The sequence below is a fragment of the Condylura cristata genome, unplaced genomic scaffold (genome assembly GCF_000260355.1).
Source record: "Condylura cristata isolate star-nosed mole 26May11 unplaced genomic scaffold, ConCri1.0 scaffold00004, whole genome shotgun sequence".
NCBI classification, from domain to species: Eukaryota; Metazoa; Chordata; class Mammalia; order Eulipotyphla; family Talpidae; genus Condylura; species Condylura cristata.
The window spans coordinates 45,506,084-45,529,282 of record NW_004567105.1 but is presented as its reverse complement, the minus strand read 5'-3'; positions in this window follow the sequence as shown (position 1 = coordinate 45,529,282).

Genomic DNA, 23,199 nt, shown 5'->3' with positions numbered 1-23,199 from the left:
ACTTTCAAAAATAACAATTTTAAGCAGAATCACTTGCAGTCTAAATTTTCCTTCGTATTTTGTATTTATAGTGTTTTATATAAAGTTCATATTTTGTTCACTAGCTAAATAGAGCTAAATTATTTAAAAGGTAATTGCAAGGACGTTGTTAATTTTTTTAGAGATATATATAAATAAAAATTCTCTAGATATTACATTTTGTGTTCTCAGGAGTCTTCTTGGTGTTTTTCAAGTGGAACGAGAAACCCTGTAGGAAAAATTAGCAAGTGCAGAGATATTTTGGAGATCTGCAATTTATTTTCCACTAACCCTAATTCTCTACAGTCTTTGACCACATTTTGCTTCGGGAAATATTCAAATACACTGTTCTTACACAAACAAAAATTCAATTTCATGGAGATTCTGTCTGTGTAATAACTGTAAGATTAGACCTTGAAATGCAATGAAGCAAATTTAGCTTCTAGAAACATATGGACTCAAGTAACTTTTAGAAAAATCATTGGAGGGCAGAATTTGGCTCTGTGATATTTTAATGCAATGAAAGAGTTCCAGAAATAACTGCTTGCTTTCCTGCTGTCCAGAAAACACACCTTAAAAAAAAATTTCCGTTACTATTTTTCTGTGCTCTACTTCTTACAAATTAAGAAGTCTATTCTCTCAGGGTACTCTCTGAACATCATGATTTTTAAAATGGAATTTATATATCAAAGTGTCAAAGATAGACTATCCTCTGTTTTTCACAAGTGTGGAGAGTTGATCACTAGTAAATCTGGGTGTACCTAGGAGTTATGTCTAGAAGGTTAGTTGAAGCTTGACTTCATTGCTATATATTTCTCCTGGAAGATATTGTGAATATGATATAAAAAATCTCTAGACATATCAAATCCATACTGTTCAGAGCATTATATGTTTTATGTATAAAGCTATCAATAAAAATACATTTTCAAAGGGAGCACTGAAGAAACTGGAAAATCTGAGTATAGTTTTTGATTGAAATAATTTTGAAGCAGCATCCAAAACTCAACCTGGGTGCAATTTAAAGGGTACAAGGTTTTAGAGAAATTTTAACAATTTTTTACTCAACTTCATTTTGAATAGATGAAGTTTATTTTAAATGGAGTTCATTTTAAATAAATGTGAATGCTTATATTCTTTTACAGTAACTTCATGTGGTGTATTTAGAAATTTGTTTTGTAGATCCTTAAATCTTCTCTACTCTCTGAATACCATCATTATTCCAAAAAGTGAAAACAAGATTCACTGATTGTTTAAAATTAGTATATCCCACCACACCCTCCACAAATTTCAGGATGCTAACTGGCATCTCAGACATAGACAGAAGTAAGTTGAAGAAGTTTCAAGTTTCAGTTTTCAGTATTTGAAAGTTGTATTGGAAGTAATTTGGTTTGTGCAGATAAGTGATTGCAAAAAGTAAGCCGTGACTTGATCACTTTATCTCTGGATGTAAAGCTGACAAGGAGATTCTATCCTAACGGCAGTGATTTAATCTGGACTGTTGAATTGATCCCTCAGAAATATATTTCCAGTTATAGAGAACTTTCTATTCAGTTTTGCACAATTAAGTTGTTTTTTTTTTTTTTTTTTTTTTTTTTTTTTTTTTTTTTTGCCTTTACTCATTAGGTACACAGGCTAGGTGAAATATTTTAAAATTCCTTATAGGCTAGTTATTGTAACTCAAACAGCTCTCCCCAGCCCAAGTTGGTACTTTGTTTCATGAGTGGTCCTATTTTTTAGGTGATAGTCTCATGTTGGCCATGTGGACTTCTCTGCATCATGCTAGAAAGAGTTTATAGTCCCACCTGCATCCATGAGAAAAAGAAAACAAAGCTTCATTTTTATGTCCTTGGAAATTCCATGCCATTAAGAAACCATTACTGCCAGCTTTCTCATGTGATTTAAAGGGGTAAAAAGTTCATTATGATTGCTTGCTTATAAGAGCAGGTCTATTTTCATGTAATTTGAAGAGACATTCTATTTAATAACAATAAATTGCTTGTAAGATGTCAGACCATGTTTGGGTTTGGGATGACTTTTGGCTGCAGGTAAGGAAACTCAAATAAGAGTAGTTTAAATAAAATGAAGAGGAAATGAATGAGGGCAAAAGGTGCTTGCCTGCAGAATCTGTCCTAAAACCTCATTGAGCATAACTATCCTTATGACCCATAAGAGTCAGAAGGGAACCCAGAAAACTCAGGATTTTATCTAGGCAGTCTTATGCTTAACAAAATCTGACTTATTATTTTTTTATGCATACAAAATCTGGGGTGTAGGCCAGAGGTACAGAGGTTGAGGGAACTCACCAGAGACAGAGTGGGGAGCAGGACAGGCAGATCTACTGAAATACACTGCTGAGGGGAGCAGTGGGCTAGACCAGAGAGGTTTGCTGCACCAAACCCTGGCCAGAGCTGGAACTCAGCCATAGTAATGATAGCACTGAGATTTAACCCATAGACCACCAAGGTGGCCCAAATTTGAGCTTTTTATTTAGAGAAAGAAATGACATTAGGGAAACCTATTTTTTCATAGTATATATCTGTTTATCTTTAATACAAATCAGTTCAGGTCAAATAATAGTTTTACAACTGTTAACTTTTTATTTATTAAAGCTTTTATTTTCTAAGGATTTTTGTACATTTTTTAAGTTTGCCTCATAACATCCTTCTGAATTAATCTCCAATTTCTATTGGCTCTATCCTACTGAAGATGTTAAAACAACCCACATACGATGATCCAGTGCTATGCAGGGATTAAGAAGCTATATACATTATTTCTTGCATACTTAACCACTAACAGCTTGCTGCATTTTTCTTGGATAAATATACGAGGTCTAAATTTATACTGATACAGACTTTTTATCATATTAATACATTGAGAGTTTAATAGATTGTAATACAAGCTACTATTTCTTTAGCCGTTTACTTTTCAGCATGAATTATCTTTAAAATAGTCTGTTCTCTTTGTCACATGGTCTGTATGGTGCTGCATTGATTGATTCAGCTTAATTCTTAAAGTCATTTAGTGAGTACCTACTCTGCTGTGACTTCAAAATTCATTTCTTTAAAAAAAATACCGTCTGATTATTTAAAGAAATGGTATAAAATCTGCTCATTTTTTTCACATTAGAAAACAAAATCACTTAACTAAAAAGGCAAGTACATTTCACATGTTGTAAGTCATGTTTAGGCATTATATTATCACTGACACCTCTCCACCTTTTCACAAATGGTAGACTTTATATGTCCTCAAACTGGGTGATTCTTGCAAAAACATTTACATGCAAATTTTTTTATGCAGAAGTTAAAAACACGCACCAAATGACAAAAATAAAGACTTCATAAAGTCTGGCTTAATATGATTTCACTATTTTCTTAATCATGTTTGTCAGGGGAAGTCGATACTTTTGTTTAATTCTGTTCTCAGAAGATAATGAAGAACTGGGGCTATTCTTCCTAATGTTAGTAAAAGTTTCCTCCTTGAAGGGCTACTTTTTACTCTTCACTATAAGACACATGTATGCATTTGAGATTACATGGAAAGGATTTAGTTAATCACAACATGCTACTAAAATTCACAGTTCTGTAATTGGGGCATGCAGAATCTCTGGGAGTCAGAATGAATTAAACAAAAACAGAAAGATGAAACAAATTACCCAAGAGAGCTATTAAAGTTGAGAATCCTTAAATGATATCCTTCTTTTAATTACTTGGGCATTCTTTTAGTCTCTTGGGAGGTTAGTTTCTCACATATTTTCTAGGTAATAAATAGGCCCTTTCCTAATTTTGAATTGTTGTATTCTTTTACACTTGGTCTTAGATTTAACCCAACATCTTTATACCCAAGTTTTGGTTCTGTTTTAAGTGGCATGGAACACAGTGAGAGTGAAATTGCCTATATTAGGAAGCTTTTCTAAAGATCTAAATGTTAAATTTAATAATATTTTATAATTTTAAAAAAATTATATTTTACAATGTTTAAGTGGCTTAGTGGAGAGAAAAGGTGTTAGTTTAGTTGCTTTGTGAAAGTTGTATCTGAACCCCAGACCTAGAGTCCAGTGGAAATAGAATTGCATGCAGAGGAGAAAAGGTAAGCAAGATATAATGTGAAGATTAAAAATCCTGGAAGTAGTTACAGATATTTAATAACTCTAGATTCAGGCAAAGAGTCATTAATTACAAGAAAAACAATAAAACAATTATGTGAGTTAGAGTTCTTTGTGGTAACTTTTTTCAACTCTTCTCAATAATGCATATGTTCTTCTTATAGAATCTTGTTTTATTGTATTCATAATTCTATAAATTAAAAAAGTCTAGAAAAGTTAGTCTTCTATCCTTTTAATTATCTTCTCACTTAGTATCAATGAGTTCCAAGTTTTTTAGGTTGCCATATATGAAGAAGTAGCTCTTGAACTGGAACCACTTCAAATTATAGATCATAAATCCTAAGTGGACATTCTAATTTCAAAATCATGAACCAAGCCAGCTATAACACATTTCTGTAATATAGCTTAGTTACCAAATTTTAATAAATACTGTCCCCAACATCTCCATAAACCTTTTCATGTTTTCAAATTGAAATGTATCTTAAAATCAGTATGGACACTTACTACAGTAGTTTATCTTTTATATCACAGAAGCTAGTATTTAATTGGTATAGGTAAAGGAAACTCATTACTTCCTTTAATAACAACAACAACAAATTTAGAGCGGCACAGGGTTGCTATTTGATAGACTTAGTAATTTAACTATATTAGTGACTTTTGTTCTCCACCTATTCTCTGCTCCATTATTTGAGCCAATTGAAAGTGAGAATGAGTTCCTGTCCCTTCCAGTTAGCCTGAATGGATTCATATAGGTCTCTTGGCCACTCTAAAATTAATCAGAGTTACCAGGGAAATGTCTCACATTGATAGGTTTATTCTCACCAGGCTCTTTCCCTGAAGCCTCATCTGAGTTCTGAGAATCACATGGTTCATATGTGGGACAGGAGACATTTAGTTGAAAAAAAAAAAATGGGTCTTTGCCACCTGAGGAAACAATATTTGTAAGCTGACTCAGTTCTACAAATCTCTCATGCAAAAATGATAATATTGTAGACTGAGACTTCCTCAATATTATTCAAGGATTCAGATTTTTCCTTCCTCTTACTCTACTGTCTCTGCCATCTCTTCAGAAACACTGCCAACTAAACTGGATAATGAATTCCTGATAAGGTGATAATGGCTTAGAGTGCTTTAATATGATAGATTTTTTCAGGACTTTTGCATTATAACGAAGAATTCTTACCATAAAACTCCCATCTGAAGATGAATGAAAATTGATCCTGGTTTCCTCTGGAGAAAGTCAGTTTGAAGACACAGTGTTCTGACCATGTAAGGCGGTTCCTTACCTCATCCCACCCTAAACACCTTTGCATATAATGGTCAGAACTCACTTTTTGTTGTTTTCTACTCAAGAACACTGCATTGGGAGATATTTCTGTCCCTGCTCCAAGATGCAAATTCAGCATAATCATATCTCCATGCATTAAGGATTGTAAGGTGAATTTGAGCTCCCCTAATTAACCATACACAAAATAATTTAATGTAAAATATTTCATTCATTTCTTGATAAGTGAAATTATCCTTTAGGAGAAGTCAGGGAAGTAGTGTAGGGGACCAAGTGTATTCAAACCATTTGTACTTTTCAGGGTTATATCCAAAAGAGGCCACTTGATAGATTTATTGCTTAGGGGCAACTCAAGTGATGTGCAAGAAGGAAAACGTTTTTAAGTCTCCATTATGCCTAAGTCATCAAAGGGGGAGGAAAAACAGTAAAAGCATGTGTGTGGTTACATGGAACCAGTGTATACGATGAGATCACCACTTAGAGTTCAGCCATATCAACTTTTCATCCATGCCTTTGCCTGAGATAGTTTAAAAAACTGTTTTTGTTAGGCAAATTTGAAAGTTTATCCATTGCCAAAGTCCCCTCAAGAAATAGAAGTTTAAGGAGTTTTCTAGAGATAATTTAATAAAAGTTTTCTTTTCTGATCTCCCCAGCCCCGCCTCTTAAGCAACTTTCCAGGCTAGTAATTCTTTACTTCTTTAAGACATCATACCCTAGTCCCATGTGATAACAAAATGATTCTAGAGCACTCTCATTGAATTGCAGACTAAAATGAGTCAAACTGGTTGACTACTTTTCCCAAATCTGTTAATTCATAAAGTACTTGTATGTACACATAACTGAATATTCTGTGAGTTTATAATAGTGAAAAGAAATTTTGTTCTGAAATTGAAGTTACATATTACAAAGACTGGATAAGGAACATAGATTTAAAACTTCTGTCCAACTATGTAGATAAGGGCACTGGAAATTGTTGTCTCCTATATACCTAGAAGAATTAACCACACAGGTGTCTTTTTTTTTTTTTTAAAGATTTATTTATTTATGCATACAGAACTGGGGTACAGGCCAGAGGCTGGGGCGGTGAGAGGCTTCACCAGAGACAGAGTGGGGAGCAGAACAGGCAGATCGACAAAGTACACTGCTGAGGGGAGCAGCGGGTGGGTCAGGAGAGGTCTGCCACACCATGTGGTCACCTCCGGGGCAGGCGGGAATCGAACTCATGCGGAAGTGGCTTTAGCTTCTCAATGCAGTGCTTTAACCCGCTGCGCCACCAGGGAGGGCCACACAGGTGTTTTTTTAATGTGTGTGTGTGTGTGTGGATAAGATCTTTGTTTTGAAAGTAAGACTGAAAATTTAAATTATGCATTAGAGAGGTTGCAGAAAATGTTTAGAGAAAGTATGTGATTTTTTTTTTATTTCTTTGCTTTCCCTAGACTTCTGTGTTTAAGAGGAGTAAGAGGAGATAGTCTTTTTTTTTTTTTTTTAAGTTTTATTTATTCGTACAGAACTGGGGTACAGGCCAGAGATGCGGAGGGTGAGAGGATTCACCAGAGACAGAGTGGGGTACAGACAGGCAGACTGATGAAGTACACTGCAGAGGGGAGCAGTGGGTGGGTCAGGAGAGGTCTGCCTCGCCATGTGGATCTCCTCCGGGGCAGGCGGGGATCGAACTCATGCGGAAGTGGTTTAAGCTTCTTTGTGCTGTGCTTTAACCCGCTGCACCATCAGGGAGGGCCCAAGAGATAATCTTTTATGGCACTTTACATTTGTACATCTCCCCGACTGTCAGAATCTAGTGCTTCCTACTAGCTACTCATAACAGTTTGTTCACATTTGATATTTATTGAGCACCTACAGTGAACTAGTTCCTGGTCTAGAAACTGGGAGTTTTTTTTGTTTTGTTTTGTTTTGTTTTTTACTTAAGTTCATAATTTCATAAAGGAAAAGAACTATAATAGAATAAGAAAAATAATAGGCATGTGCTTGCAGTGTGGGAATGAGTAAAGGAGGGATCTTACATTGTTGAAGTCGCTTGTTGGCCTCTATATAGAATCTTAGTGTTCGTTCTGGCTTCCTTTGGTTCTGAAAGCTTTTGGATGGCCACATCTGTTATAATACTATTATTTGTTGAGAACTTCTCCTGAACTAGTCTAGACAATGCTCTATCTTTCATGCATAATCCCATACATGTCAAATCATCTTATAAGAAAGCTCTTAGTATTATTCCCATTTTCTAGAAGTGTTCATTTGACTGGGAAAGGTAAGGCGGGAATCCAAGCCCACCTCTGTATGTGCTCGAATTTAAAATATGTGCTCGAATTTGTCCACTGTGGTACCTTTAACAACTTTTAGTGTAAAGAAATCCTTATTTGTTCATGCTATAGCTTAAAAATTGTTTGAACATATGGGCAATATATGTGCGTGTTTGTATGTCTTCAAAATACACAGTTGGATGGTCTCTATATGTACTTGCTGTGAAAAATGTATGGTGTATGTATATATCTATAAACACTCCCTCCCCATATGCTGAGCGTTATAGTTAGCAAGATGAACCAGTTGGCCGTTACACATGCTGGCAGGCCATCCTTGGAGTGGTTACTGGAGATATATAGCACCCCCAACCCCCAAGAGGGCTGTCATATTGTCTCATGAGGGCTCTTCAAAAACGGTTCCAGGCTCTCTAATGCCATCATTTCCATAGTCACTGGATATTTTCTACTCTTATGCTGGGGTGTGTGGAGGCAGGAGAGGGCATTAAAATAATTTTCTGCTCTAGGCTCTGATACACTTAAGACAGGCTTCTTCCTGGAATATATAAATGCCAGCAAATCAGCATTTCTTAAGCTGCAGTATCCTTTCCTGGAAATCCTGTTAAAGGACATACCCTGGCTACTTGTCTCAGACTGAATGAGAATATAGTGGGCCTCGTGATTTCCACTGTTGAGATATTAGCATAAATCTCCCACTAATGCACCTCTGCCTGCTAGTGGAGGACTCATTGCAACTCAAGAAAATACGTTCAAGTGGAAAAGAAAGAATGTTTTGCAACTGGGGACTAGCACTGTGAAGACAGAATATTTCTAGAGTTTCCAGCTCTGCAAGTACCACTTGGGAGACAGTTGGAATTTTTCCTTATTGGGTCATGAAAAATTATTAGATGCCTCACTAAGGAAAATGGTGTTTGAGTTCCTCACGGAGCAATATTAACTTTCCAACAGACAGAGCAATTTTGCCTTATGTTTTATCTCTGATGTAACACACCACAACAGACTCAGGAAGCCTGACGCCGGGTAATTATTCCCACTTTAAAGATGGGGAAATTAAGTTTCATGTAGTTAAGTGAGAGTGAAACTTACATGGTCAAAGCTGGGCACACCTTTGCCAGTATTGCTCTAGATCCAAGGCACTTCCCTGTCAGTTCTCTGTCTTTTCCTCTTTCTTGCTCCTTTCTCACCCTCTCTTCTGAAACCCTTCTTTACAGAAGTGAAAATGTTAGACATTTAAACATTAACATTAAACATTAAACTAGTGCACTCCGTCAGTATTGGGGAGAGGTTATTGGACGAATGTTAGCAACAGTCCATGAAATCATACATGGGACAACAGCACCAGAGACAGAAGCAGAATTGCACTGACAGGAGGGAAGCACAGCCCGCATCTTGTCCACTCGCTTGCCTTTGACTGTCACCTTGTTGCTACTGACCCGCCCATACACCATGTAAGTACACCTTCCCAAAGACAACCAGTAATTCATGTCACTGAGGAATTATTTCCTGAATGCTGTTATCACCAGGATCTTTATCTTTAAGCTCAGATCTTCTGGTATATGAAAAGAATGACTATGTCTTTGGAGCTGGATGAGAATTTAGAGCTACCAGCCTACTGGATGTGGTAATACTGTTTTATCTCTGAGTATGACCAAGGGGCTGTGGTTGAGCTCTTGGATTGTAATGACGGCCACGCTAGGTCCAAAAGATTTTAGGGTGAATCTCAACTCATAAGGAAGATGTGTGTCTTAGCTGTACATGGTGACAAGATGCTCAATGGTTAGTTTGGATTGTTCTGTGGCCTTTGTTCCTCTTTTTCTGTCATCAAGGAGTAGATTCTTTTGTTTGTTTTAGTTCACCTTGATGTGTGTGTGTGTGTAAGAAAGAAAAGACAGGTACAGAGGAAGAAGTTTTTCTTAATGGAATAGTAACCTGGAAGGTAAACTGAGGTTTTAATCCTAGGTCTGATAAATCTCAGATATCTTCACCGTTGTAAGCTGCTATTCTTTACATGTAATATGTTGATAACTACCTTCTTATAGGTTTCTTAAATGTAGCTTGAGCTAAATTATATATGTGACATACCACTCAAATAATAACAGCCATGATAATGTAAATAACAAAACTATAATCATTATACCTGTATAGATGTCATATGCATACTATATATAGTGTATATATAATACCTATATCATACAAAACATGCATGCAAGTTTTTTTTTGACAAGCATTTTCAACATATAACTAATTAGCTATCAGCATTTTTTCCACAAAAGTAGAAATACCAAAAAATAAAAGGGATATTCAAAAGAACATTATGAAATATGAACTGTCAACCTGAAATTAAAGAGGGACATTCAAGCAAAATAAAATATATAAGGTGTTCTAATACAAATATGTTGGAGAATAACAGAATACTAAATGTTCAAATATATTTTAAATGTAGGTAAACTCATGACAAGTGTGTGCAGAGCTGTGGATTGCAGAGTGAAACAGATCCAGAGAAAAGAATTTCATTTCTTCCTCCTGATAAGGTAAAGTGGTTGATATATTGCATATTTTGTCGTGAGAGGACAACTGTATTTTTACAGAGGTTCAAGGTTTAAGCTCAAGAAATGAGTCTCTTACCGTGTGGTTTGTTTTGTTATTGTTGTACCAACAACCCTAAGAACTGAAGGTGCTTCTTTTGCAAGGGCTACCCTATCAGCATGTGAGAGCTCAGACACAAAAAGACCAAAGATCAAGTCCAAGGCCTGTTTCCTAGGTGCAGGATTGGGTTACACTTAATCTTAACCCTCAGTTTTCTTATCTGCAAATGGAAAAAATAATTCATGGGTTGACAAATTAACTGCAGTGATTCACAGGAATAAATACACCATTGTGGAACTCTATATTCAACGCCACTCTGCAGGGTCTGAGAAGGACCTCCCTTCCCTGATTTCTCTTTCTTTTGAAAACATTATTGCAAGTCTCCAGAATAATTTCAAATTGACTTTCTCATGATCTGTATCATGTCATCTATGTTTAGACATTTTCACACTTTCATCTGAAAACATTTTGGGTGTTCTTCCTTTAAGAAACATATACTTTCTTCCACACATATTTTTGCATGTTACAAACTGTCTCAATGTGCAAATTATTTCCTTGAAATAATTGGCAATTTGGTGTCAGTGATGGGCAGGGGTGATTCAATCAAGAGTTCAAGAAAGGAATTTTAGACGAAGTGTTGGGAGGGGGCAGGGGAGGAGGTGGTCTTCAGAATCCATGATGATGTGTGATAGGGTGAAGCGAATGTCCAGCATACTCAAAAGCTTAGAATTTTGGTATCAAGATTGGCGGGAGGTCCTCATTTTGCCTCCAGAATGTGGACTGGGCAGGAAGCGAGTGTGCAATAGTGGTAACAAGTTTTTCAATTCTTATGGCATATGCCCTCAGAAAGCTTGCTTATCTCCCCAACCCCAAGCCGCCCCCCTCCCACCTTTAAATGAAAGGGGTAGGGGAGCTGAAAAACACTTGGCATAGGTGCAAGAAAGCTGAAAACGTCTGGCAGAGCTCACAGGCGTCTTTTTCCACTCGGCACCAAATGTTTTACAGTCTTCGTGAGCCCATATAGATCCTGGCTTCTGCCCAGTCGTTTGTTTGAAACTGTAGGCTCTGAGAAAAGGCTCCACACTGCAGCTGGCCTTTAAACTGTATTTTATGGGGGAGAATGTTCAGGGTACAATTGGAATGAGAAGAGCTTGCCTTTGACGTTGGACGTAAAAGTAACAGATTGGATTTGGGTGGAGCTAACTGGAAGGAATTGTTGGTCTGTTCATTTTCCCAGTGGAAACTAAGCTTTTGGAAATTTCACCTCAGTCTCAGTGATTTCACAGGCTAATTTATAGTGAGGGCCCCAAATGTGACTTTAGCCCAATTTAGCTCAATTTTACTCAAACATAAATCTACAGTTCCAAGGATTGGAGATGGCAGACTAGTTTTTAGCGATGTAAATTTCTCACTAATTTAGGGCAATTGTGGGCTTTGCTCCCACCTACAAGCAAGTTCATTATGAATGAACACTTAATAGTTAACTATTCCTCTTTTCCCTTCCTTTCTGTGGTCTTTATTTTATTATTATTATTTATTATTATTTTGGTTCCTTATCATGCTTGTGGCTCATAATTTCAAAGGACTAATGACTAATGGGGTTTTTGGGTAACCATATATTAATGATGCAAAGGAAAAAAACTCTGACAAGATAGTTAATTGATACTGAAATTTGAACTTAAAAAGGTCCCTCTTACTCTGACAGTTTAGGGAAAAGCAGACCTTTGAGTCTTCCTCAAGCCTTTGGATTTAAGTATGAGTTATAATTTATTGAATACTTGTTATGTGTCAGTAGCTTTCTTAGATAATTTCCCTGAACATTTTATCTTTACTGTCTCACAAGGAGGCTCGAGATTGACCTCTGTGTTCTAGATAAGGAAATTGAGGCTAAGAAATTTTAAGTGACTTGCCCCAAAAAAATTATTATAAAGGCACATTTTGAATTTATTTTTTATCTGGTCCCTGGGAACCATGAAGAAAAAGTATTGCACAATTGCCAGAAAAAAATATTGCATCTCTTTCTCTGTATTCAGTGACTTGTGTAAAATGACTTATCCTAGAGTGGAGTTAAGGGTTATTACGTGCACTAGGAACAAGACGTTTCTTAAAGGTCAAGATATTTCTTTTCAAACATAGGAATTATTGAATGTGTAACTGAAAATTAATTAATTATGAAATGTACACATGCTTTATTATTTTCAAAGCATCTTTCTCTGAATGCAGCAGATAATGGGTATCACTGGGTACCAGAAATGTAACCAAAGGTAGAGCTGTCTGTAAATTAGCTGGTTATTATAGAGATGATATAAAGTGAACAAAGCCCCTCAACATGGTCACTCTATCCTATTATCATGAACTGGATCAATCACTAAATGAGCATTTTCATAGTTGTCAAATCGAGAGCAGTGAAAAGAGAAAAATAATAAGAGCAGAGTAACATATTTAGATGGATGGCGAGACAGAGAAGGAGAAAGCAGTCACATGCCATGAAACAAAAAGAAAGCTACGTAGAGAGAGTATGTCACTACTTCCTCGTGGCAGAATCAAAATCTTTTGGAAGTCATATTGAAAAGATTCCCAAATCTTAGTTCTATGAGCTCAAGCAGATGGATAGTCCATGTTGGTGCACATTCCTAGTTGAAGCAATGCGGTTGCAAAGATGGAGTGGGTCATTTGATTTTCTCTGAAAAACTGTACTAGAATATCCAGTGAAGTACATCAATCATGATTCTTTAAAAATGTTAACTGCTTAAGCCATTGTTTCAAATGTATTTACCTTTATGAATGAGCAGGTTCTTTGACTAGCATATGTTTAGGCAATACTAAGTAAAACATACGTTCAGGCTATTTTACTGCAGGACTTCTTAGAGCCTTTAATATGCCCTGTGAATCCCCAAGAGAGGATAATAGACTATCTGATCTCTGAATGTTTCTTCTACCTCTCTTCTTGGAACTGCTGTGCTGCCATACAGGCTTAGGGAAATTTTGGGATACTATAGAATCAGCTAAAGAAGAGTTTTAATTTTTTTTTTTAAGGATTTATTTATTCATATAGAACTGGGGTACAGGCCAGAAATGCAGGGGGTGAGAGGATTCACCAGAGACAGAGTGTGGAGCAGAACAGGCAGATCGATGAAGTACACTGCTGAGGGGAGCAGCGGGCGGGTCAGGAGAGGTCTGCCACACCATGTGGTCACCTCCGGGGCAAGCAGGAATCGAACTCATGCTCAAGTGGCTCAAGCTTCTTAGTGCAGTGCTTTAACCCGCTGCGCCACCAGTGAGGGCCGAAGAGTTTTAATTTTTAAACTCTGTTTAGGATAATTGAAACTAAGTTCCCCTCTACACTGAAGTTTATTACTAGTGAATTTTCAGTTAACTCTTCTTCTTTATCCCTCTATACAGTCTGCTTTGATTTTTTTTTTAAAAGGTTTACTTTATTTATCTATGCATATAAGAATTGATTAGGCCAGAGTTGTGGGGAATGACAGAATTCACCAGAGGTAGAACAGTGGAGAAAAACAGGCAGATCTACTGAAATACCCTGTTGAGGTGAGACAGGAAAGGTCTGCTGCCCCATGTGTGGGTCAGTTCCATGGCCAGGGATCAAATTCATGTTGCAGTGGCTGGTGATAGCTTGATAGTGCTGAGACTTAACCCTTGTGCCATCAGGGAGGCACCCTCTTTGATTTCTTATTATGCTTGGAGCACATAATTGCTAAGGATTAATAACTAATTAGATTTTTAGACAACCATAAATTAAAGATGTAAAAAGAGAAATTAAAACAGTAGGGTAAGTCAAAACTGAAATTTGGAATCTCAACTCCCACTGAATAATTTAGTTGTAAGCACATGTTAGAATAACTACATGCCATTATGTCTACATGCCATTATGTCACCCTTTATGGGGAATCCTTGGGAAGATGGAGCTTGAGATACCTCTTGGCACACCATATTTCATTTAAGTTGTCAGATGAGACTAATGCATTATATAGGCTTCTGATGCCTGATGGGCCACGTTTGCTGTGCCCCTTGACTATAAGACAAGACTGTCTGCACCAAAGGAGTTGTCTCTGGCACATGATATTTAGATGTTCTCTTTTCATGGCAAGTAAAAGAATTAAAGTGTCACCCCAAGTTTGTTAGCTTCAGAAACTACCGCTGGAAATCAACTTCTAACTTCTATTTTAAACTCTTCCTTGGGTCATTCATGTAAGTGATGAGGGAGCTTGTGTGTAACTTGTAGAAAGTCATTCATTCCATCATCATCTCATTACACCTACGTGAAGCAAAAAAGACATCAATGTATGCCACTCAAAACTTTGCATGCTCTAAAAACCAGAGTGTCTATTAAAATTATGGTTTCACACACCCAAATGGCTATATATTTATTGATTGAAAAAAATCAAATAAATGATATTCTCAGTTACATTGGTGGAATATTTATTTTAAAAGAAAAACTGGAGCTCTCCTTTAAAACTATCTGCCTGTGACTGTGCAGGCTTTGCTTTTTTCTCTTTTTTCCTTTTCCAAAAGCAAACAAACAAACAAACAAAAAAAAACCCAGAAAACTGACCTTTTAGAATATAAAAAAAGAAGCAAAGAAAAATGAATAGTTTCTTGACAGTTGGAAGGGATTTAATTGACTGTGAGTTGGGGGCTAATCAATGCTACTTTTTTCTGTTGCTAGAGCAGTTATCCCTCTGAGTTTCTGGGTGATGGTCCATGCAGTCTAGCTTGATTATATAAAACAAATGTAACAATCAAACTCTCTGTGTGGCCATATTAAAGCACCTCTGATCAGATTAAGGAAAAAAAAAGGTGTTCCCATTTAATAACATTTGTTGATTCTCAAAGTGTTGAATAGGCCAACCTGGCTTTCAACCATGATCATCTTAAAATTTATGTGGTTAAGAAGATGCCTTTGGAATCAGACTTTTATATTCCAACCTCTGCTGTGTCATCTATAATCTCCATTTGGCATTAGAATTATTTAAATGCTGCAAACCTCATTTTTCTTCAGTAAAATGGGAATCATATTACCTTGAACAGAGGTTGAGGATATTCAATGAGATAACGCACAGAAGGCTGTTTGGCACCTGTAAGTGATTAAAACTAGCTACTATAACACACACTTAACTTTTGGAGACAAGGACAGTGTATCATAAGGGAAGAAAACTCAGGAGATATGGGAATTAGAGATATGGGAATTTCCTCAAAGAGTAACCAGCAAAGAGTGAAAAGGATGGATAGGTCTCAAAAAAATGGTATTATGTGAGATATTGCAAAAACAAAGTATAGACATTGATATGGTAGGAACAAATTGGGTAGTTATACTATTAATAATTATATTTGGTAACTAGCGAGTATCCTGGATATACTAAATCTACACTAAGAACTTTGGTGAATTATCTCTTTTATTCCTCAGCGTGGCTCAGTATGAGGGTATTATTAACCATGTTTAATCAAAGAGGAACTTAGGTGCTCAGAATGTTAGTAATTAATTCACCACATTATCTAGTAAATAGTGGAGCAGGATTTGAACTAACATCTGCCATTAGACTTCAACCATTGTATATATCAGAACACCTCTAACAAAGTCTTTCATGGAATAAGCCTAGTCTTTCTTAGCAGTCACCTAGTAGCCCAAATACCTAGCAATGCAAACACCAGAAATAGGATGTTTTTGACTGAAATTTTGGGCAGTCCTTCTAAGTGATATCCTTTTAAGCCCCTATCCTCAGAGAGCTGAAATCCTTCTAACAATTCAAACCAAAATATTCCCTCTATCCTTTCACCTCCCTCAGATTGCAGAAGGAACCTTTAGTCAGAATCTTTTCAGCATAAGTAGTATTAGTTATAACATTTCTGCTCACTCTATGGTTTCATAGGGCATCCTGATGGTAGCAAAACTGTCTCCTTCATGCTAAATGCCCTGGCAAGGGCAGAGAGAAGTAAATTTCAGGTATGACAAATAATAGATACATTGATTTCAAAGCCAATGCAAATGTGCTGAAATATCATTAGCTGCATTTTTACTGATTATTCTTGGAGGACCCATCCGGCTATTGGGAAGTGAGTTTCCATTATTCTTTTCCATGCAGCAGGACTTGCCAGGGGCCTGGAATACAATTTAGGTTCTAGTCAGATGGGATTTGCACTTTGTCCAACCCTGCAAAGTCACTCCTTGGCTATTATTTTTCACTCTATTGTAAATAGCAAGAGGCAGATGAAAAGGTAAAAAATATGTTGGTTGGAAGATACTTATTCTCACCTACCTAGGGTAATCAAAGGGAGACATCAGCTCCAGATTTGGTAAGCAATAACTCACATTTGACTTTAATACACTGCGATAAACTTTGAGGAATATATCTTTTAAAACATAAAATGCTTTACCTCTGATTTAAAGTTTGGGGGATTGATCCTGCACCGCAGGCAGGTTAGATTTAGCATCTCTGGAAATTCCAGAGCAATTTTAAACTACTCTTTTTGATCACTTGCTGCAGCTCCAGCTTTCAAAGAGAATGAGATGTTTTGGGAATGAATTGTGATGGACTTATATGAAAATTTATATGACCAAGAATTGGATTTGTTCCCTTGGAATATTATAGATTATGTTTTATGTTGGAATTACATCAGTGTGCAGAGCAGCAGAAGGCTGGCTTATGTAGCTAAAAATATACCTTGACTTTCCACTTGGAATAGAACTCCCCCCTCCCCAACCTGTTTCTTCCCTAATGAAAATAATGGCTTCATGACTCATATATGTGATAGACAGTAGGGAATATTTGAGTCTTAAAATAAGAAGAGTTTGAGAAAGGACTAATGGTCCTTTTCTAATTTTTCCCCATCCATCTCTTGCCTCCAGTTTCCCTGTCACCATCCTATTTCAGACCTTCATCACCCCATGCCTTATTGCAATCACTCCTTTGTCAAGCTCATATCTCTCCTTGCTTTAATTTCCCCTGTACACTGCTGAAAGGTTGATCTTCCTGCCACATCTCTTTAATCATGCAGACCTCCCCCTCCCCCACCATCCTTCAGGAGCTCTTCATTGGCTTCTAAATAAAGCAAAATGCTAGCATTCAAGGCCCGTCTTGGGCATGACTCTTGCCTCTCCTTCCTCCCCCATAACTCCTCAATTCATAGTAACTACCTAGGGCCAGGCTTCTCTAATTCTTAACTGGATTGGCCTATACCCTTTCTGTCTGGTTACCTAGCTAATCTCACTCTTGTTTTCTTTTACTCTAATGTTCCTTAAGTTGGTATGGTAGTGTGAAGGATGACTTTTGATGTTATATGGGTTCTTTTTTTCCCTCCAAACTATTTATAATATATTGTTAACATATTATCATAAAAATGTTACTAGTTTAGAGCAAAACTGTGAATTTATACTCCTATCACTTAAGAGAGTCATCAAAAAAGTGAGCCAAGGAAGACTTCATGATGTTTGTGAGGCTGCTTGAAATCCTTCTACCATAGTTAGAAGCCCATCTCTACCTCACCTCATCTGCACACCACCCTGTGCACTAGGTGCTTGGCTACTATGCCAACACTGGCAGCCATTTGACTGTAACCATGGCAAGGTGTTGACATTCGCACTATCCAGGCTTCTTGCCTTATCCTCCATTGCAAAGAACTTAACAACATATTGCAAAACTGTATAGCAGTGATTTGAAACATTAATGCAGCTTCTGAAGAGCCTCAGTTACAAATGATGAGTAGTTTGGCTACTGGGAGAATCTTGTTCAATATTGCTATTTTATTTTTTATAAAATTTACGGGAACTTGATATTAAATGGGGACCCACAGTCGCAAAGTGCTGAAAGAAGAAACACAGAGGATGTGGGAGAGTGCTGAACCCAGTGAAAGCTCTGTATCCACAAAATAAGTTGTGGCTTTGTAAATTCACTCTAAGTACATTTTAGGAACAATAAACCATAAAAGAGGTTGCTGTGACCTTGGTTTCTTCATAGCTTTTGAGATAAAAGGTCTTAGTATCAGAAAGCATTTGGTTGACCATAGTGTTGTTGACTGATTAAAAACAATTCGAGCTCCTGGGATCTCTGGTGGAATGCTGATGAGGGGCTGGCTCATGTGTTACAGGCAGGATGGACTCTTGCAGAGATCAAAGTTGCTTTGCTGAAATGGAACACTAAAAGGTATGCCTTCATAACCACAGATGAATGAAGCAAAGCTACTGACATAAAGATTAAATTGCAATATATTGACTTTGCATTTATTACTTATTGGATACATATCTTAAAAGCATTTTGAAGATGTTCCAAATTCTAGCCATTGCTCAGGATAACAACTTTTAAAACATTTACTATCGGTGATGGTTTTCTTTGAGGACAGTCATTATGCTTTTTCTGATTGCTTTTGCTTTAGAAGTGAATACTTTATCTTGATTTGGTCATTTTTCACATGGGCACCTTTTAGGGTTAGTGATTAAAAGAATGAGGTTTTGAATGAACAAAACCTGGGTTCTAACCTTGTGAGGCTTGCTTATTTGCAGGGTGACTTTGGGCAAGTTATTTAATTTCTTTATATCTCTATTGCTCCTAGGAAAATGAAGGGAATATAGAAACTATTTTTGTAACAGTTGTTTAGGTGAACAGTGATAATTCTTATAAAGCACTTATTTGAATATTTTATACTTGATATTTTTTCTCATCTATAAAATAAATGAGAATAACAACAGCAAAGGGAACAAGTCAGATTCTCTTGTTCTCTATGAACAATATATATATACTAAGTGCTTGGTGAAGTCTGGGTATTAGGAAATGGTATCAGAACCCAGATCCAAGAAATGCCTCAGTAACACAGTGTAACTCTCCTATTCAGCCCATAGAATTTTGATTCAGCTATATGAAAAGAAAAAGCTCATAGATAGGGAAAAGCATATCTGTTATATCTATGTGAGTATCTTTCTAAACAGGTCTTCCTGGCCAAGAAAGAAATACAGTTTAGATGTCAAGGCTTAAGTGAAGACTTCTGCTTTCTACCCATTGAATTAAGATTGTCTTTGGGCTAAAGACCTTCTTTAGTTGCCAATCAAGATATGAAGCAGAGAAAACAGATATGCATGGGCAGATTAGTCTAACACAGTGATTTATGGATAAATCTGGGGCAGAAGGGAAAATGAATATCTAGCTTTAGAGCATCTTCCCCTTTACACCAATGTGGCTCAAAGAATGTCTTGACCTTTCACAAGGAGATAAAGAGCTCTCCTCTCGAATGCAGGGAGGGAGTTGAGAAATCATCATTTCCATAGATCCTGTCTCAAAACATGGAGTCTTTTGAACTAGGGCTGCTAGATTTAGCAAACAGAAATATAGGACACCCAGCTAAATTTGAATTTCAGATAAGTAGGGAATCATTTCTGAAGTATAAATATGTCACACACAATATTTGGAACATGCCTATACTAAAATGTTATTTGTTGTTTATCTGAAATTTAAAGTTAACTGGGCATCCTGTATTTTATCTGCAACCCTATTTCCAACAGTTTTTTAAGGTTGACTTGGTGATGGTGCATTGAAATGAACCTACTGAATCAGTTTTACAACCCTAACACTATTGACCTTTGGGACTAGATGCTTCCTTGGTGTGGGAGGTTGTCCTGTATGCTGAAGGATGTGTAAATGCAATAGTGGCCTCAATTCAGTAGATGCTGTAAAACCATTCCCTCTCCATTTTGACTACCCAGTATGTCTCTAGATGTTGTGAAATGTCCCTTGGAGGTGGGGGATCATCTTCTAATTGAGAACCACTGCTTTAGAGATAACAGCAAACAGAAGTGTACAGTAAATCAAGATGGTAGACCAGAAAGTGATTCTGATAATGATAATCCAGGTCCTTCCCCTCCTTCCATTTCTCATTACTGTCCTGCATCTTCAGCTCGTTCCCAGTAATGTGAGAAGTTCCTAGATGCCTGCTTGAGGAACCCGCTAATACAATTTCACCTCCAAGTTGATTATAATCACCAAAATTATCATTCTATGTTTATTTTGCCTTTTCTATATAGCTTACATAAATCTATATATGACAACTGTTTAGGGTTGAACTCAGAAATCTTCAACAAACACTAATTGATGGTGTCACTTACATGTGAAATACAGAGAAGCCAAACAGAGGGTCAGACAAACACTAAAACCAACCCTTGGAAGCTGACCATAGATCTGGGGCATCCAATAAAGGAGGAGTGGAGGGGAAGCAATGAGAATGGATTGGGGGGGTTTAGAGAGGGGGTCAGTGAGAACAAAGGGCTTATGGCAGAGGATAATGGGTTCTTTGGTGTTGGGAGAGCTATAGTGACCACACCTGAGGAAAGAAATTCTATGCCATCAAATATTAAAAAGGATGCAATAATGGTACTTGATTACAAAAATAATAAAAATAAAATAAAGCTTTTGATGAAGAATAAAATCAAATATATATATATATATTCTGCTTATATTTGATCAGAGATCAAAGTTTGTGTAACTTGGGTGAGCTTAGCTATTGATGGACAGATCTCTTACAAACTACCTTACTGTGTCTACATATCCTTTTGTTCCATTTTGTGAAGGGAGCAAAATGAATAATGAATTTTGTCCTCCAAACATTTGAGAAAAATGCTGCTATGCCTTTATGTGATGTTTCCATTTGCAAGGTTTCCCTTCCTGAATATGTTTTTCCATCGGAAAAAACTGGAGTGACTTTCGCTTTATTAACTTTGATTGTCCACCATTGATAATTAATTTTGTAGGCCTATCAGCTTATGTAGTGGGAAAATTTCATTAGCAAGTTAAATGTAACTTCGTTTGTTCATTGCTTTCCGTATTTTGTAGGATTTTAGAGGAGCAATGGCTTTATAAAAATCCATTGAGCAAAGCAAGGCAATGTAACTATCTGGTTATATTACTGTGGGAAAAATCTCTGTTTTTATTCTCTACCAGTGCTGTACATTGTCAAATCTCTTTCATGTGGTATGTTTCCTTAAATTATAATATGTTTTCTCAGAAGCCTAACTTAAAGAATAACCTTATCATTATTTGTACATAGGACTTCTTGATTGCAGCAAAATCCTGAGCTTTTCAAGTTGCTGATATTTATATTTAATCAATAACCCCATTTCTTTTATTCTGTCTTACTGCTGCAATTGCATGTTCCAAGTTGCATATGTTTTATTATGAAGAATTCAATTGAAATAGTCATATTCATGTTTGCAAAATGGATGATATTTTATTATTGGTTATAAAGAAAAGAAATTTCACACTGTGTAAAACCAACTCTTCTGTTATAGCATGGTGAATTCTGAAAGTGAGAAACAAGTAACACATCATGCAAAGTGTGGCCACAGAGAGATGCTGTAACATTCTTACCACATTATAGAATAAGACCTGGTAATTGTTATATCTCTAATTGACAAACATTCAACTCTCATTTGAAAATACACAATCTTTGCATCATTTGATGATTTGTAGACTAGAAAGTTGTTGGTAAAAATATTTTATACCGATATGACATTATCAGTGATACCATGTAACATGTTACCTGGACATGACCTCAGAGGCCCCCTGCATTTACAGGTATTTAGTGACTGGACTATCAGGAGGTGGGTGGGTGCCAGAGTGTCTGTGAGAAATGGGGGAAGTACTAAAGAAGTTCAAGGTAACAACTATTAATGAGCCTATCTGGTAGCATTTTACTGTTTAGATATTTGGAACAATTGTATCATTATGTACCAGTTGGATTAGGTGGAAACCATGAAGAAGGCAGTGGTGTAATTAGACAACCAGATCACTGGCCAGAGTTCTTGAATCCACCTCTAACTCATTGCATGGTTTGGATAAGACAGGTCTTGTGACCTCCATTTTTTGAGACTATTGGATAAAAGTAGCCCAAGTTTCCCTTCCTGTTCTAAGAATCTACTTTTCTTCCCTTCCTAGTGATCTGCAAGTTCTGTGCACAGAGGATGGAGTTGTCTCTGAGTTTCTGAGCAGCAAGAGCCTGACGTGTTTGATGAAGAGTGAGGGGTACTTGCATGCTCTATGGCTTGTGGACAGCATGACAGTTAGTTAGCCACGAAGCCGATTCAGTGCTCTGTTTGTTAGGCAGGAGCAGAACAAGAGCAATTAAAAACCTATTTGGAGGAAGCTTAAAACTATTTTTTAAAATGATTTATTTATTTATTCATACAGAACTAGGGTACAGGCCAGAAGTGGTGAGAGCATTCACCAGAGACAGAATGGGGAGTAGAACAGGCAGATCAATGAAGTACACTGCTGAGGGGAGCAGCAGGTGAGACAGGAGAGGTCCGCTGTGCCATGTGGGTCATCTTGGGCTGAGTTCCAACTTGCACTGAAGCGGCTGCGGACAGCTTGCAGTACTGTGTCCCAACAGGTTGTGCCACCAGGGTGGGCCTAAAACTATTTTTTAAAGATGAATAGTGTACAAAGTTGGTAGGAATTTATTGCAGAGTAGAAAATGTACACATACAGAAACAAAACAAATGTTGTTTTTGCCTGGAATTAACTCAATCAGACCAAAGCAGGTATTCAAGAATTTGTTGTTCTGGCCCAGAATGTGAAATACTTCCTTCAACTCCTTGTTTCACTTTTGTGTTTTTTGTTTGATTATTGATATTTTATGATTCTTTACATTCAATGAATATATTCTGATACCTTCTTAGGAATAAGCAGTCATACATTAGTGAACAACGCTGTGTCAACAGAAAGTAGAGAAGATGTCAAATTGTTTAAATTTGAGTTGAAATCACTTTCCATTTTATAATATACCTTTAATTTTTTTTTTTTGTAACTGTGAGGAAGTCATCAACATAGTTACTGATTAATAATAAAAAAAACATTTAAAATGGTTTCTAATACACATGCTGTATAAGGAAACTGGATGCCAAATAATTACCTGCATATGCAATTTTTCTTTTTGCA